Below are 13,641 nucleotides of genomic sequence, written 5' to 3'. Positions count from 1 at the left end.
CCCCTCCTCTGGGACGTTCCCTCCTCTGAGACCAAGTGTCCAGCACACATCCCTCAAAAGGCTCCTGCACTGGCCCCAGCCACAGTGTCACTTCGAGGATCCGACAGTGCAGAAGAGAGGTCTCTGGGGAAGGTTCCAGAGCTTTTCATTGTAAAGCAAAAGAGGGAGATGGGAAAGGTTATACTAACATCAGGCTCTTTGCTGAAAACCACTTTTTCATCCCAAGCTGGAGACCCGGCGAAATGCCACCTGGTTAATGCAATGAAGGACTGTGTTACTGCCTGGCTGGGGGCTGGGGACTGATCCCTAGGCAGTGGCAAGTTATCAGAGAGGAGGTAGCAGCCAAGTGGAACCACCTCAGGGGCAAGTAAGTGCTTCACGAGGAGGGCAGCAGGGCTCCAGGAGCTGCATGTCTGTCCCTGAAAACTCAACTGGAGTACTGCTTAGCCACCTGGGGGACCTCAGGAAAGGTGGGGAGCCCCCCTCACTGCACCACCCACGGCTGTGGGTACCAATGTGTGAGAGTTGATTCGTTCTGTCCTACGACATCACCTCCTCCTGGGATGAGATGGGGCTGAAACCTGGAGAGGGGAATGGCATGGTCTCCAGTCCTCTGTCAGGACCGCAAAACGCAGCACTGGGTCGCACCCCAGCCCTAATGCCGCAGGTCTGGGCGGGACTGCGGGTCCTGTTCTCTAAGGATAGGCTCTGGGCTGTCAGTGCAGTACAGTCCTGGGGATCCGGGCCCTTAGTCCTTTACTGGATCACCTATCCCAGTTCTCTGCCTGCGTAGGGGGCAGTGCTGACAGTCGGGGTGCGCCTGCTCCCTTTGGCCCGCCTCGCTCCGTCACTGACCATGAGCGTGAGACTCTTAGGGCCTGTGGCCCCCAAAGAAAAGCCCCTCCCAGACGCACAAGTAGCTTTACGACTGCAGAACCCAGGCCGAGTCCTGCCAGCTCCCTCCGAGCGTCCCCTCTCTCTGCTTTCTCAGAAACACAGAAGGCTTTGACTTAGATGAAGGGAAGGGTGAGCGTTCTATCCCAGCACGCTGCCGGATCTTCTTTCCTGGATAATTTACAAGATAGGGATAACTGGAGTGTCGGATGTTTCAGGGAAACACTTCTGGAGGCAGGGGAATGGAAAGAATGGCCTCTTCAATCCTTTTCCAAAAATGAGCAAAACACTTCATCCCAGCACAGTGGTGTAATAGCGCTGGGGGAGTCTGACCCGGGAAGGCAGTGAGTAATCCCATTTGCTTCAGGCCTCTTGTAACATTTTTGATCATTGGTCTTTGCTTCTTGAAGCTTAAAGCCCCCTATTCCTCATCTCTCCAAGTAAAACTCCTGATTTTCAATAGGAAAGAGCCGTCAGGTCCTGTACGCTTTCCTTCTTTCTCCTCCGTAATCATCTGAGCAGAGTGGGAGAGAGCAGTTGTGCCCAATCCCCCTTCCTCCCACATGTGTATTGGTGGCTGCAAGTGGGGGACAGCCAGACCAGGGCAAGTCTTGAACGTCCTTGGGCCCCCCTGGTCTCGGCTGGAAAGGGTCTGGAAGTTGTTGTTTTTAAATAGAATGAAATGCCCCCAAAGACGGCTCTTTGGAAGTTCCTTTGCAAGAGATGTTGGTAGTGACCTCTGGACTTTGGGCTGAGCCTGTGTGGCTGCCCCTGCTCTGCCCTCCAGGATTCCCCCTTCTCCAGGGGTGGATGCGCTTTGCTGGTAACTCTGGGGGTGCCTGCCACTCACAGTGCATCCTGAAGGTGCCAGGCTTTCCTTAGCTCTGCTTTAACCTCATGCCCTTGATCCTGGGACTGAGACAGGGTCCCGTTTTTTTTGTGAGAGCTCTCCAGAGAATAGCAGGTGAAAACAGCACAAAACAGATGCAGCAGCCAGCCAGTGAAAATCCCAGAGGGGTGTCTGCCAGTGTGGATTTCGTACGGTACCATGTTCTTTCCCAAAATACATAATTACAACAGGAGCTGGCAAGCTATGGCCAGTGGCTAAATCTTGCACGCTGCCTGTTTTTGTATAGTCTACAAGCTAAGGATTCTCCCCTCATTTTTAAAATGATTGGAGAAATGAGAAAGAACAGTAGAATTTCACAATGCTTGAAGATGGTATGAAATTCACATTCCATAAATAAAGTTTTACTGGAAGGCGGCTGCAGCCATTCATTTACACATTGGCTCTTCTTGTGCTGTAAGGGCAGAGTTAAGTGCACCTAAAATATATTTAGTATCTGACCCTTTGCAGAAACAGTTTACTGACCTCTGAATTACAGTAAGGCAGCATTAACTTGGAGTCCTCAGATTTGGAATGAGGGATTATCTAGACTCAGTGTAAATGATTGATGTGAAGTAAGGAGCTCAACATAACTTCTTGCTCTGAACATGAAGGGGAAATTGTATGAAGAGTGAAAATGAAAATATCTGTGTCTGCCTTTAATTCTGTATCTAGCAACTCTTTATGATTTATTTAGTCCTTAAATAGTTAAAGGACTTTTGTGTTTATGGTATCTTATTCTGCAGGTCTATTATGCATTTCAGGTTTTTTTTTTGAGTAAAGATCGATTTATTTACAGAGATACATACTGCATAGAGTGTAGGCTGTTTCAGAAGATGAGAGAAAGGCCATGAGGTGTGGGGTTGGGTGCTCAGGGTGAAGCAGAAGTGGATACACACTCCATAGCCAGAGTGCTGGCTGTCTCCGAAGATGATGGAGCGAGAGAGGCAGCCATGAGGCGCAGTGTTGCCAGTTTTTATGGGTTCGGTAGCTTCATATGCCAACAAGTGGGAGGACCATTCCAACCACCCTGGGGAAGGGGCTGAGACTCCCAGGATTGGGCTACTGCCCACTCTTTGACCTTTTATGGTTGACCTCAAAGCTGTCATGGCACCCGTGGAAATGTCATTTTCCATGTCAATATATTACAGTGAGTGTATAATGAAGCTCAAGGTCTACTGGAAGTCAGATCTCCCACCATCTTGAGCCTCAAGGTCTACTGGTAGTTGAATCTCCTGCCATTTTCGTGCTAATTGCTGTGTCATTCCTCGAATGGCCATGCCCTGCTTCCTTCCCTCCTGTCTAATATTCCCATAATCTCATGGGAGTGCAGAGGGGCAAGGGCCTTCTTCCGAAACTACTTCTGGGCTGAGTAGGAGTGTTTTACTGGCTGTCAGGGAGTGAAAATCTCTTAATGCCTGATCTAGGGGCCCAGGGGCAGGGCAGTCTTTGGTTTTTGTGTCAGAGAGTGATACGGGCTGGGATCCTCACATAACCATCATCTGATGTGACTGTTGTAACCTGGAAGATACAAGCTTCACCAAGAGGTTAAAGAGAAAAAGAGTTTAAGGGAGAAGAGTAGGATTATGACTATTAATTGCAAATGAGACCACATGTTTTCATGCGCAGGTTTTTCCGTGCCACACATTACGGATATAAAGATAAGCACTCACATAGGGCCGGATCTTCCCTGGGTTGCACTTGTCTTTGGGCCCTGATTTTGGGGAGTGCCATGTATTTCCATACATCCTGAAGATGTAATGAAAGATCTCAGAGCGGGTGAATTTTAACAAGGAAGCAGACATCTAGATCCATGAAGGAGGCAAGTTGTAAACACAACATGGGCACAGACATCTATTAGCATAAAATAGTTAAGTCCCGTAGTATTTTATGTCCTTGGCTTAGATGAGATGGTGGTGTATGTGGTTTTTACCCATGGTTTTCATAGACATCCTATGAATCACTTTAAAGATGAAGCATCTTTATAACAGCAGTGTGACTGTCTATAATGACCAAAGACTTGAAAGGCATGGTTAAACACCTGTAATTGATAAAGAGAGGCTTGTTTACAATTACTAAAATTATGACTGATTATATTTAACTTAACATATCAAATAATCCTAGTTAATTTAATATCTAAGATGCCTCAGGGTTCCTTGAAAGCATCTCAAAGTTAGCTGGAGCTACAAAGAGCTTTTAGAATTTGTTAAATACTTAAAATCTCTATTATGCATGAAATTCTTTTCTCAGTATTTCTTTTCCACAAACCTTTTTTTTTTTACTGAACACACATAAACTTATATTATTAGTAAGTGGTTATTTCTTAGTTTATCACTAGAGTTTTATGGAGTATATATTATAAATTTACAATGTATCCTAAGCTCTGGGGTTCTCTAAAATCTTCTTCCAGTTGGAAGAGCCATTGACAGTCATCTGATCCACTTCCACTTGAATTTTGTAGAGAAGAAACAGCAATGCAGAGGTCTCAGTGGCTTACCCAAAAGCATAAGTTAATAGTGGTAAAATTTTTCCCCAAATACTATGGTACCCCTTGCATGAACATTAAAAAAAACTTGTTTTGCTTTCAAATTTCATTTGCAGTTCATACCTTTTTGTTGAAAGTGAGTGCTTACTCTGGGCCAGGCATTGTTCTGAAGAGTCATTTAAATTTAATTTCCATTAAATCCTTGGTAATAATAGCACCCATCTTTGGACTGCTTGCTGTGGGCTAGGCACTGCCGAACTGTTTGCAAACATGATTTCCCTTCACCATTGTGACAACCTCTGAAAAGGCATCCTGCAGATAAAGAAATAGGTTTAGAGAGGTGAGGTAACTTGCTTAGGGGTCAGTTAATAAGTGCTGGGAACAGGGTTCTTAACCAAGGCAACATTCACAAACTACCAATTAAATACAATATTTTTCTAGTGATGATGGCCTACACTTTAATTAGTGTTTCTTTGTTTAGAACCAGGGATTAATGTGGTATTACAGAGCTGGAGGGGCCTCTAGGATTTCATCATTAAAGATCTCAAAGAAAGGAATAAACAGTTTTTCTCAAAAGCTTGTCACGACATTTAAATATAGAGAGTTCTTTCTAAAGAAAGTAATAGACTTTTGGCCACAATTCATGTTCATTTTCTATAACTTTGGCTAATTGCTGTGACCCCCACATGGCCTATAGCAGAGAGAGGATTTCCTGGTCCTTCTCTGTCTCGCTAGTGAGCGCAGACCCCCGGCAGGCCCAGACCAGGTTTGGTTTTTGACATCACTTCTGTGCTGACAGGCCTTTGTATTTCCTTTGGTATGCAGGCTTTTGTGATGCCACTTGTACGTGCATACAAGCATTCTTCTGTACTTTTATCTGTTTAATTCTTTCTCAGCCCTAAATAGTCTATCTTTTGGAACCTTTGGAACTGCACCCGGTATATAGAAAGTCATTAATGCGTACTCTTGAGGCCGTTTTACTTTCAGTTTCCTAACTCGTGAAGCGCTGCCTGCTCTGGTGATTTTCCCTCCCTTGGTCTGGCCGTTCTGGTGTTTACAGACGGTCTCGATGGGCGCGCTCCCAGTCCTGTTGTTTATATCATGGAGAACCAGATCTGGCACAGACTTCAGTCCGACGTTGACGTCGACCTGCTTGCTGGCCAGACTAATTGATCTGAATACACCGAGAAGCAGCAAACCAACCAACCTTTTTGTTCCCACCATTTATGCGTTTGGTGACTAACTGCAAGTACTGAGCTCATTGTTGGGTACCCCAAATACAAGATTGCGCAAGATCCCACGTGGGGCGCCCCTGTGATGACAATTTGTGATCGCTACTGTAACCAGCTAGTTACTTGCACATTTCCAGTCTTACACCTGCAGTAACAGTGGCCACGATGATGACTAGCAGAGGTTCGGGTCATGCTTGTTTTATCACCAAATGGCCAGCAGGTGGCGTTGTTCAACATGGTATTTATCCTCTTACCATTTTTTTCAGAGCAACTTTTTCAAAAGTTAGAAATTTCTATCATGTCATGCAAGTCTGAGACAGCAGCCCTTCAAAATTATATACATTAAAAAATCCGAGTGTCCATTAGATTTCTTACAACCAGTCCCTGGAGAGGACTGAAAGAGGTGCTGTGCAGTGTCCTGTTCGCCGTATCCTGTTCTTCCCCTCTTCCCTCCACCCTGTCTTCACCTTGACTTCTGGTCTTCATCACACCAGTGTCTCTCCACCCTAGTTATCTGGCGATCTTGGAGAGAGCTGGCCAAGCCGAGGTGTCTCTAGGGCCCAGGACCACCTTAATTGTGAGGATAGATTGGTTTCCATGCAGCCTTTAATTATTAATGAAAGCAGTACATCCCCCCACATCTTCATTATTGACTCTAACCACCAGGTGGGAGTCTCGTCACATTTACACTTCTAGCTGCTGCAAGAGGGTCCGAAATCTCTCCAAACCATGGGTCTAATTAACATCTGATCACACACACACACACACACACACACACACACACACATACAGAGGCATGCAGACACACACACACACTTAATAGTATAGTTTATTGTACTAACTTGCATCCATTTCTCCTTGTTTTAGAGGGAAGAAAAGAGAGATGAAGGGAAGGAGCCGGGATTTCAGAATGGAAGGCGATTTCTCAGAGCAGGTGAAGCACTTATTCAGGGTCATCAAGGGACTTGATCTAAACACCACCTACTTTTCATAAATCTGTTGGCAGCGAATTAGGATGGGCAGTGCCAAGAAGAGTGTCTGGCACACAGTGGGCGTAGGGAGCGGTCACTGTTGTCTGTCATGTCATTGTCGAGCTTATGTCCCCGACCTCGCCCGTGGATGAGTCGTCAGTCACCTGGAGTTTCTCCCGGCCCCGTCCCCTCACCCTCAGCGTCTCCGATCTTTAGGGTTATCCCAGGTGCCCCCTGACCTGCTGCTCTCAGGCACAGAAGGGAGTCCAAGTCATGAACACTTTGGTTCCATAGCAAGTATTCCTAGGAGTGTCTGAATTTTGAGAGACCCCAGGAAGGAGAACCACAAGAAATGAAAAACTGTGTGGGAGCGTTTCAGACGCTGTGGCTGCAGATGCGTGAGGACTCGGGGGCCAGGGGCACAAGTCAGGGCACCCGCACGGGTGTTGAAGGAGGAGTTTGGGGTTGGCTGGGGGATGATGCTGTGAGAACTTTAGGGCTCCATCCACTCTGTTTTCCAGGTTTTCTTGAGCAGTGGAGGACATGAGCATTCTCTTGCTTCTGGATAAAAAATCCAGGTTTTTTTCCTCTTAGACATCTAGGCCTGGTGCAGGCTGTGCAGCTGTCCACCAGTCCCACCTCCTCGGGTCACAGGGCTCATTTCTCTTCTTCAGAACACTCTCCCTCGCTGTCCTCTGTCTGGAGGCTCATCAAGTTGGATTACAGAATTTAAAGAGGAATGTGGACGTCAGGTGTGGATGGTGGGGCTCACCTCTCCGTCCTCACTCTGCAGACAGGGAGGCCGAGACCTGCAGGGACATCCTTCTCCCCGTGTCACACAGCTGGTTGACAGATAGGAGACTCAGGGCTGGCATGTGGGTTCTCAGCCCAGTGTCCTCTCCAGGTCACACTGAATGCCACTCTCTCTTGCAGAGCAGAGCCTGAGCTCAGAGGGTTTGTGTGACACGCCCCAGGTCTCAGCGCTGCCTGGAGGTGGACTTGGCAGTAGCATCCTGGTCTGCGAGGTGCAGGGGATGTGCTGTCATATTTCAACATCCTTCATCCCCCAGGCTGTGATCTTCACCCCGAACTCTTCCTTGATGGATTCGCCGTTTCTTCAGTAAAAGAACCTCCCATTAAGGAGGAATTCAAAGTATTTAGCCATATTTAGTGACTTAAACAAGAGAGGGTTTCACCCCATGTGATACTGTCTAAGAATGGGGAGGTATCTTCCGAATGCCTCAAAAGGTGATGGGGAAACAAGGCCTGAGGACTCAGGAAGAGAGTGGAATTTAGAGCAGCCACGCAGCAAGAGAGGAAGGGGGGGCACAGGGACGGAGGGCCTGGTGTACCTGCGTGGAAGGTTTATTAGCATTGACACTTGGAAACGTTGAAGGCTTTTTTCCATATCTTGCTGTGTGTGCGCGCGTGCGCGTGTGTGCGCGCACCGATTCATACTCATACAGCCCCCCTCTCTACCTAGTGCGCGTGCACACACACACACACACACACACACAGGGACATTAAAGACGCTTTCACACGTGGGTAGGCAGGGAATCTGGAGTGTCCTGCGGGTCTGGGGTGGCTGGCAGGCAGTGAAGCCGTCAGCTGGGGCTGAGTGTGAGGGGTGTACCGTTACCTTGGTCCTTGACTTTTCTTCCAGAGGGTGATGCAGCCTCCCTAAAGAAGTGTAAGCTGGGGTGCAACATGACTGCATCTGTCTTTTGGAAGGACGACTCTCAGCAATTGTGTGGAATGAGGATGGCATTAAGGAAGAGACTGGAGTAACAGGGACCGGGAAGGACAAGCTTTCCAGGGGCGATGCAAGCCCTGCCAAGGAGGGGACAGCGGAGACGGAGAGGAGTGTGCTGGCGTCTCTGAGTTCACCCTGTCAGGTTGGGTGATGGTGCAGGGCTAAGGGAAGGAAGCAGACAGAGGGAGTGACGAGCGGGACAGAGGTGCCCTTGGTCGAGCTGAGGGAAGCAGAGGACGGAGGTATTTGTGTGCATGGGTTGCTTTGGGTACATGCATGCGAGGGAGCGGCACGTCTGGTGTTGCGTGCCCTCTGGGACAGCTGGCAGAGATGGCTGAGGGGATGGGCCTGGGAGGGCCTGGGCATGTGGCCCTGGGAGCCAGCTGCAGGGACCGAGGACTGAAGCTGTGCGAGTGCTCTGCCCTCCAAATACGTGTACAGTTAAGGACCGTCTGCACTTCCTCCTAAGTGTCTGCTCACCCTTCCAGCATTTCCTCATCCCTTGTCATTTCTCTCTTTTTGCACCTCCCAGAGCGCAGGTGAAGTCTACCTGGCCAGGCGCCATCCTGGGGCCTTTCCCCAAGAGTCAGCACCCTCAGTTCTCCTTTATGAAATGCGGTGATTTCCAGCCACCGGACTCTGTGGTCCACAAGAGTCTTCTGGTTGGTCTGTGGGCTGATTCAGATGTCAGAGTGGGATGTCCTGGTGTCAAGGAGGAGATTCCTGGCTGGCGCGTAGAGAGACGAGTAGGGGAGAAGTCTTTACTTGGAGTGACTGGATGTCTGGAGTCTCACCAACCACAGCTGGAAAGTACTGGACGAGTTGCTGGGCTGCCCCTGCCAGCTTGGCTAAGAAGTGACATTACTGGATCCCATCACCTCCTGGCTCTGGGCAGTAAGAGGCGAGGCTGCTCAGAGGTGCAGGGAGGAGGAAGCGAGGGCAGGCAGAGCATAGAGAGCCTCTATGAAGGAGGTGACATCCAGCCTGACTGCAGAGCTCCGAGGACCCCGAGATGGGAGAAAGCGGGGTCCGGCAGGCTCACGGGCTCTGCTCTGGGGCCCGCACTCAGGTGGGAGGTGGGCTTGGACCAGGAGAGCCAGAGCAGCTTTTCTCCTGCTGGCCTGGTCAAGGCCAAGCTCCAGGTTCTTCTTTAGTTAAATACCAGAGTTCTCTGCCCTTCAATTTCTGATGTTTGAGACGATCAGAGAAAACGCACGCCAGTGAGCCTTGTGCCAGCTGGGGCACGGACTCCCCGGTGGGAATTTTCTCTGCCGTGCTCACTCCTGGCTCTGCCCTTGGCCATCTGGGGAGCCTGGGGTTCCCCGGGACTTCTCTGCTCCCGGGGGGTGGGGGGAAGCAGGGAGGCCGGGAGCCCGGGGAAGGCAAAGGGCATTGACTAGGTTGGTCAGGAAGGACAGACCAGGGAGGCAGTCCACATGCACTTCTAAATGAGACGCCAGAGGTAAAACTCGTGGGCAGTAGCTTGCTAAGTGGACCCTTCCCATCCTGGGAGGTTCAGTAAGAGCCCTTCCAACCTGTTTGGAAGTGAGCAGCGGGACAGGACAGGTGAGAGCAGGCTGGGGGTGTGGTGTCCGATGCTGTGCAGTGGGTTATTTCTCATTTCTGTGAACTGTGTCCCGGAGTGCTGGGACCCTGCGGGGGAAGATCTCTGTCCCAACCCCCCTTAAAGCTCCTCTGCGGGTGGCCATCATCTAAAATTCTGCTGTCAAAATTCGGTTTTAAAAAAGGCTTTGATCCTTTTAAGGTATAAAAATACGTGAATGGGAACCATTTTAAAGCTGCTATCAGTTATTTTCAGTGTAAATGAAAGTTATTACTTAGTGTAAATGATGCTGGCGGCAGCACATTTTGAGGAAGGAAAGCGAGGATGCGGGAGAAGAATTAGAGATCAGAAAGCACGGTGGTCGGGGGCAGACGGGGCGTGGTGGGGAGCGCAGGGCAGATGGGTTTCCGTGGGCCTCCCCCTCATTTTACCTGCAGGAGGAGACCTGGACCTGCAGCTCACCTTGGTTCTCAGATGAACTGCACTGTTTTTTTTTTCTTAACATTGAAATGTAGTTGATTTACCATGTTGTGTTAATTTCTGGTGTACAGCACAGTGATTCAGTTTTTTATATATACACACACACACACAATCCTTTTCATAGTCGTTTTCTTTGTAGGCCATTATAAGGTATCGAATATAGTTCCCTGTGCTGTACAGTAGGACCTTGTTGTTTATCTGTTTTATACACAGTGGTTGGTACCTGTGAATCTCGAACTCCCAAGTTATCCCTCCCTCTCCCTCCTCCTCCTTAACCGTAAGTTTGTTTTCTATGTTTGTGAATCTGTCTCTGTTTTGTAAATAAGTTCCTTTGTGTTCTTTTTTAAATCATAATTTTTAACTTTTATTTTAAAATTTTTAATTAAAATTTTATTTTTACTTTTTATTTTTGAAACTGTGAACTCTTGAAGTTAGAATTGTATCATACTGCCTAATTACCGGAGTCCCAAGTAATGCTCTTCACTCTGTGAGCTCAGTGTGTCCTCATTCACAGCTGAGGTGAGACTATTCCTCCTCTTTCATAAATAAGGAACTCAAAGCTGCGGGAGACCGGGCCATTCAGCCAGCACCCACAAGCCACCCGGCGTGAGCCAGTGCTGGGCTGTGCCCTGGCTTGCAGATCGGCAGTTTGGGGCAGTGAGCTGGACCCAGTCGCACAGGGCTGCTGTTTTCAGCTCGGGTCCTGGCACGGCCCTATCCCAGTTTCAAATATTTTAACGACAGGTGCAAGAGGAGACTTTCCCTCCTGACTAGGCATAAGCAGGACTCGCTAAACCTCTAGGAGGAGAGCAGCGGGCTTCGGAGGGCTACCCATCCCCCAGATCACGGGCACGGTCTTGAGGGTGTCGTCTGTGCCGGCGTGTTTCCAGGGATCACATGATGCCCCCTGTGGCCCCTAAGTGGTTAAGGATCACTGTGTTAGTGCAAACTGTGATCTGTGCTGAATTCCAGGGAGTTGCGTTCCCTCAGTGCCTCAGCGTGGAGGGAAGGGTGTGAAGATAAACACAACAGGAAAAAAAATGCCTTTTTTTGGTACAAAGTAACTGACACTCCTCTGTTCTGTTGGGGTGTCTCTGTGACTTTTTGTAAAAACTCCAAAGACAGTAGATCAGTCACATGAAGGCCATCAAGTTAAGTGTTTTTCTTACCCAAAGTGGAGATGTTAATAATTGCTGTCTCACCACGCCCCTTCCCCCACGTTTTGTAAAGATGAAGTCAGATAACATACATTCCCTCGTTCACGAATCATGTGCTGTTCTGTGTACGCCGGGTATCTTTATTTAAGGAGGAGAATGGGCTGATGGGAGAAAACTCGGCGTCTGGGGAGGAACGAGGAACTTTACCTGGGGGCCTCGTCTGACCTTCCGACATTCCCACTGACTGTGCTGAGGTGCCTGAGGTTGGGGTTCAAGCTGTCTTGAGGCTACTCTTCTGAGCGCGGGTGGTGGTGGGCAAGAGTGTATTGGGGGAGCGGAGCCGAGAGAAGCTTGCGTGGCAGAAGGAACCAGTGGCTTTCTAAATCCCCAGGCAGGAGTCAAAGATTTAGTGCTCACTTCATCTCCACTCCAGGTATCGCTCCTGCGCCAGTGTATGTAAACCTGTGGACTAAGTTACTAAACTGGGGAGCCTGAGCTAGGATGGTGGTGGCTGTTATCTAAGACCGTTTAAGGGGGGATTCAGGGTGCAAGAAGAAGGAAACTATTACCCTGTGAGTTTCCCCAAGCCACGTCAGAACCTTTTGTTCTAACATCCTAGCATCTGGGAGAACAGACACAGGACCTAAGTACCAGAGGGACTTCTACTAAATACTCAGCCCCGGAGGGAAGCAAAGTGGGTGGCGGAGAGGGAGAAAATAGAGGGAAATATTTCTTCTGAGCAGGGAAGAATGGACCCAGGCCCAGGGCTGCGATTCATGGGGCCTCAGATGAATCTCCAGCTGCTTCAGCTGTCTCCACATCTGGGGGAAGAGCAGCCAAGAGCCCCCGCACTGGTGGGAGCCAGGGGACGGTGCCGCGCTGTGGTTTAACACTCCCTGAGCCTTCCGAGAAGCTTCCCGAACACCTCTGTGAGCCTGTCTGCTCTGCCCACCTCTGCGGCACGGGCTCCCTGACAAGCAGATCACACATTCCTGGGATGTTCCTGGATCATTGCCAGAGAACGGTAGAGACATAACAGCATAAAAAAAATGGCAAGCTCCTAAATCTATTTTCTGATCGAAATGCTAACATTTAAGGCAATGGTTTAATAACACCTGATCTGAAGACTTGGGAGACTTCATTCACTCTGAAAATCAGAAGACCCACTGAACTCTTGCCTAGACCACAGGACTTCTTCCTCCTTTTAACCGCCCCTCCCCACCTGTGCTCTCTTTTCTCCTTCATTCTTTTCTCCTGTTTGGGGAGATATTCCAGGATGCTTGATTTTACAAGATGCAGAAGTCATCCTTGGTCCTGATGTTGGTGAATAATCAGAATCTGAAAGAAGTTAATTCTAAGTCTCCTTAGGGAATCCTGTGACTCCCTCCTCCCGGCCTCAGTGCATCACCCTTCTGGGTTGATCTACCTGGAACCTTCTGTGCCCACCTGACTCAGCCAAGCCATCAACTCCTGCCCTGGGGACAGTCACGGAGACTCCTGTGAAAGAAAAGGAAGCCCCAGTTCTGATGAGTTTCTAGTCCGGTGTGGCCATAGCCCAGCCTCAGGAGAAGGGCTTAACATTGAATTAGCAAAAAGCAAGCATGTCCAAATTGAATATTCGTTTTTAGAAACAGAATTCACAGAAGCTGAGGGCACTAAGAGGAGAGGACCGTGTAGAGCTGTGTGAGTGGAGTGAAGTGGCTTCCTGTAAAAGGTGAGAATTGTGTAGACAGGCAGAGATGAGGCGGATAGGGCACTGTATGTGGGAGAGATGGCGTGCAGAAGTATTGGCTTCTGAGCAGAAGAAGCCAAGAGAATTAGTGTAGCTAGAGCCAGTAGAGCCAGGCTTCCACGGAAAGGGTGGAGAGGAATGCGCTTATAAGAGGAGAAAAGCGACTCTCTGGGTGGCCGTAGACAAGTAACTTTCTCTCTCTGGGCCTTAGTGGCCTCCACTAGGAGAGGAGGGTACTGGGCTGAGGTTCCATCAGAGAGGTGTAAGGAATTAATAATCGTGGGAGCAGTGTGTTGGGCACCCCAAATTCTCCTAGGAGATAGCCGAATCCCCATTTTAGAGCAGAAATTCCTTGTCCACTGTGAGTGACCAAGCTGAGATGAGAATCGGGCCCATTCACTCAGTATTTAAGGAGAGCTCCTGTTTGCCAAGCACTGGGCAGGCTGGAGCGAATGAGGCAGAGGGTTCTACCTTCATTCTAGTTGTG

General features: G+C 49.0%; 1 long non-coding RNA gene across 4 annotated transcripts in view; it reads left to right on the top strand.

Moving 5' to 3' along the window:
• The window catches only part of LOC116276707 (uncharacterized), an 85,802-nt gene extending 75,214 nt beyond the window's left edge, over window positions 1-10,588 (top strand). For all 4 annotated transcript variants that reach the window (XR_012066688.1, XR_012066690.1, XR_012066689.1 and 1 more), the window contains 2 exons: window positions 6,365-6,431; window positions 8,132-10,588. This is a non-coding gene — a long non-coding RNA (uncharacterized lncRNA). The remainder of the gene's footprint in view (window positions 1-6,364; window positions 6,432-8,131) is intronic.
• The last annotated feature ends 3,053 nt before the right edge of the window (window positions 10,589-13,641 follow it).

Source organism: Vicugna pacos, chromosome 33 (genome assembly GCF_048564905.1).
Source record: "Vicugna pacos chromosome 33, VicPac4, whole genome shotgun sequence".
Taxonomy (NCBI): domain Eukaryota; kingdom Metazoa; phylum Chordata; class Mammalia; order Artiodactyla; family Camelidae; genus Vicugna; species Vicugna pacos.
The sequence above is the reverse complement of the archived record's forward strand: the minus strand, read 5'-3'. Positions and strand labels throughout refer to the sequence as shown.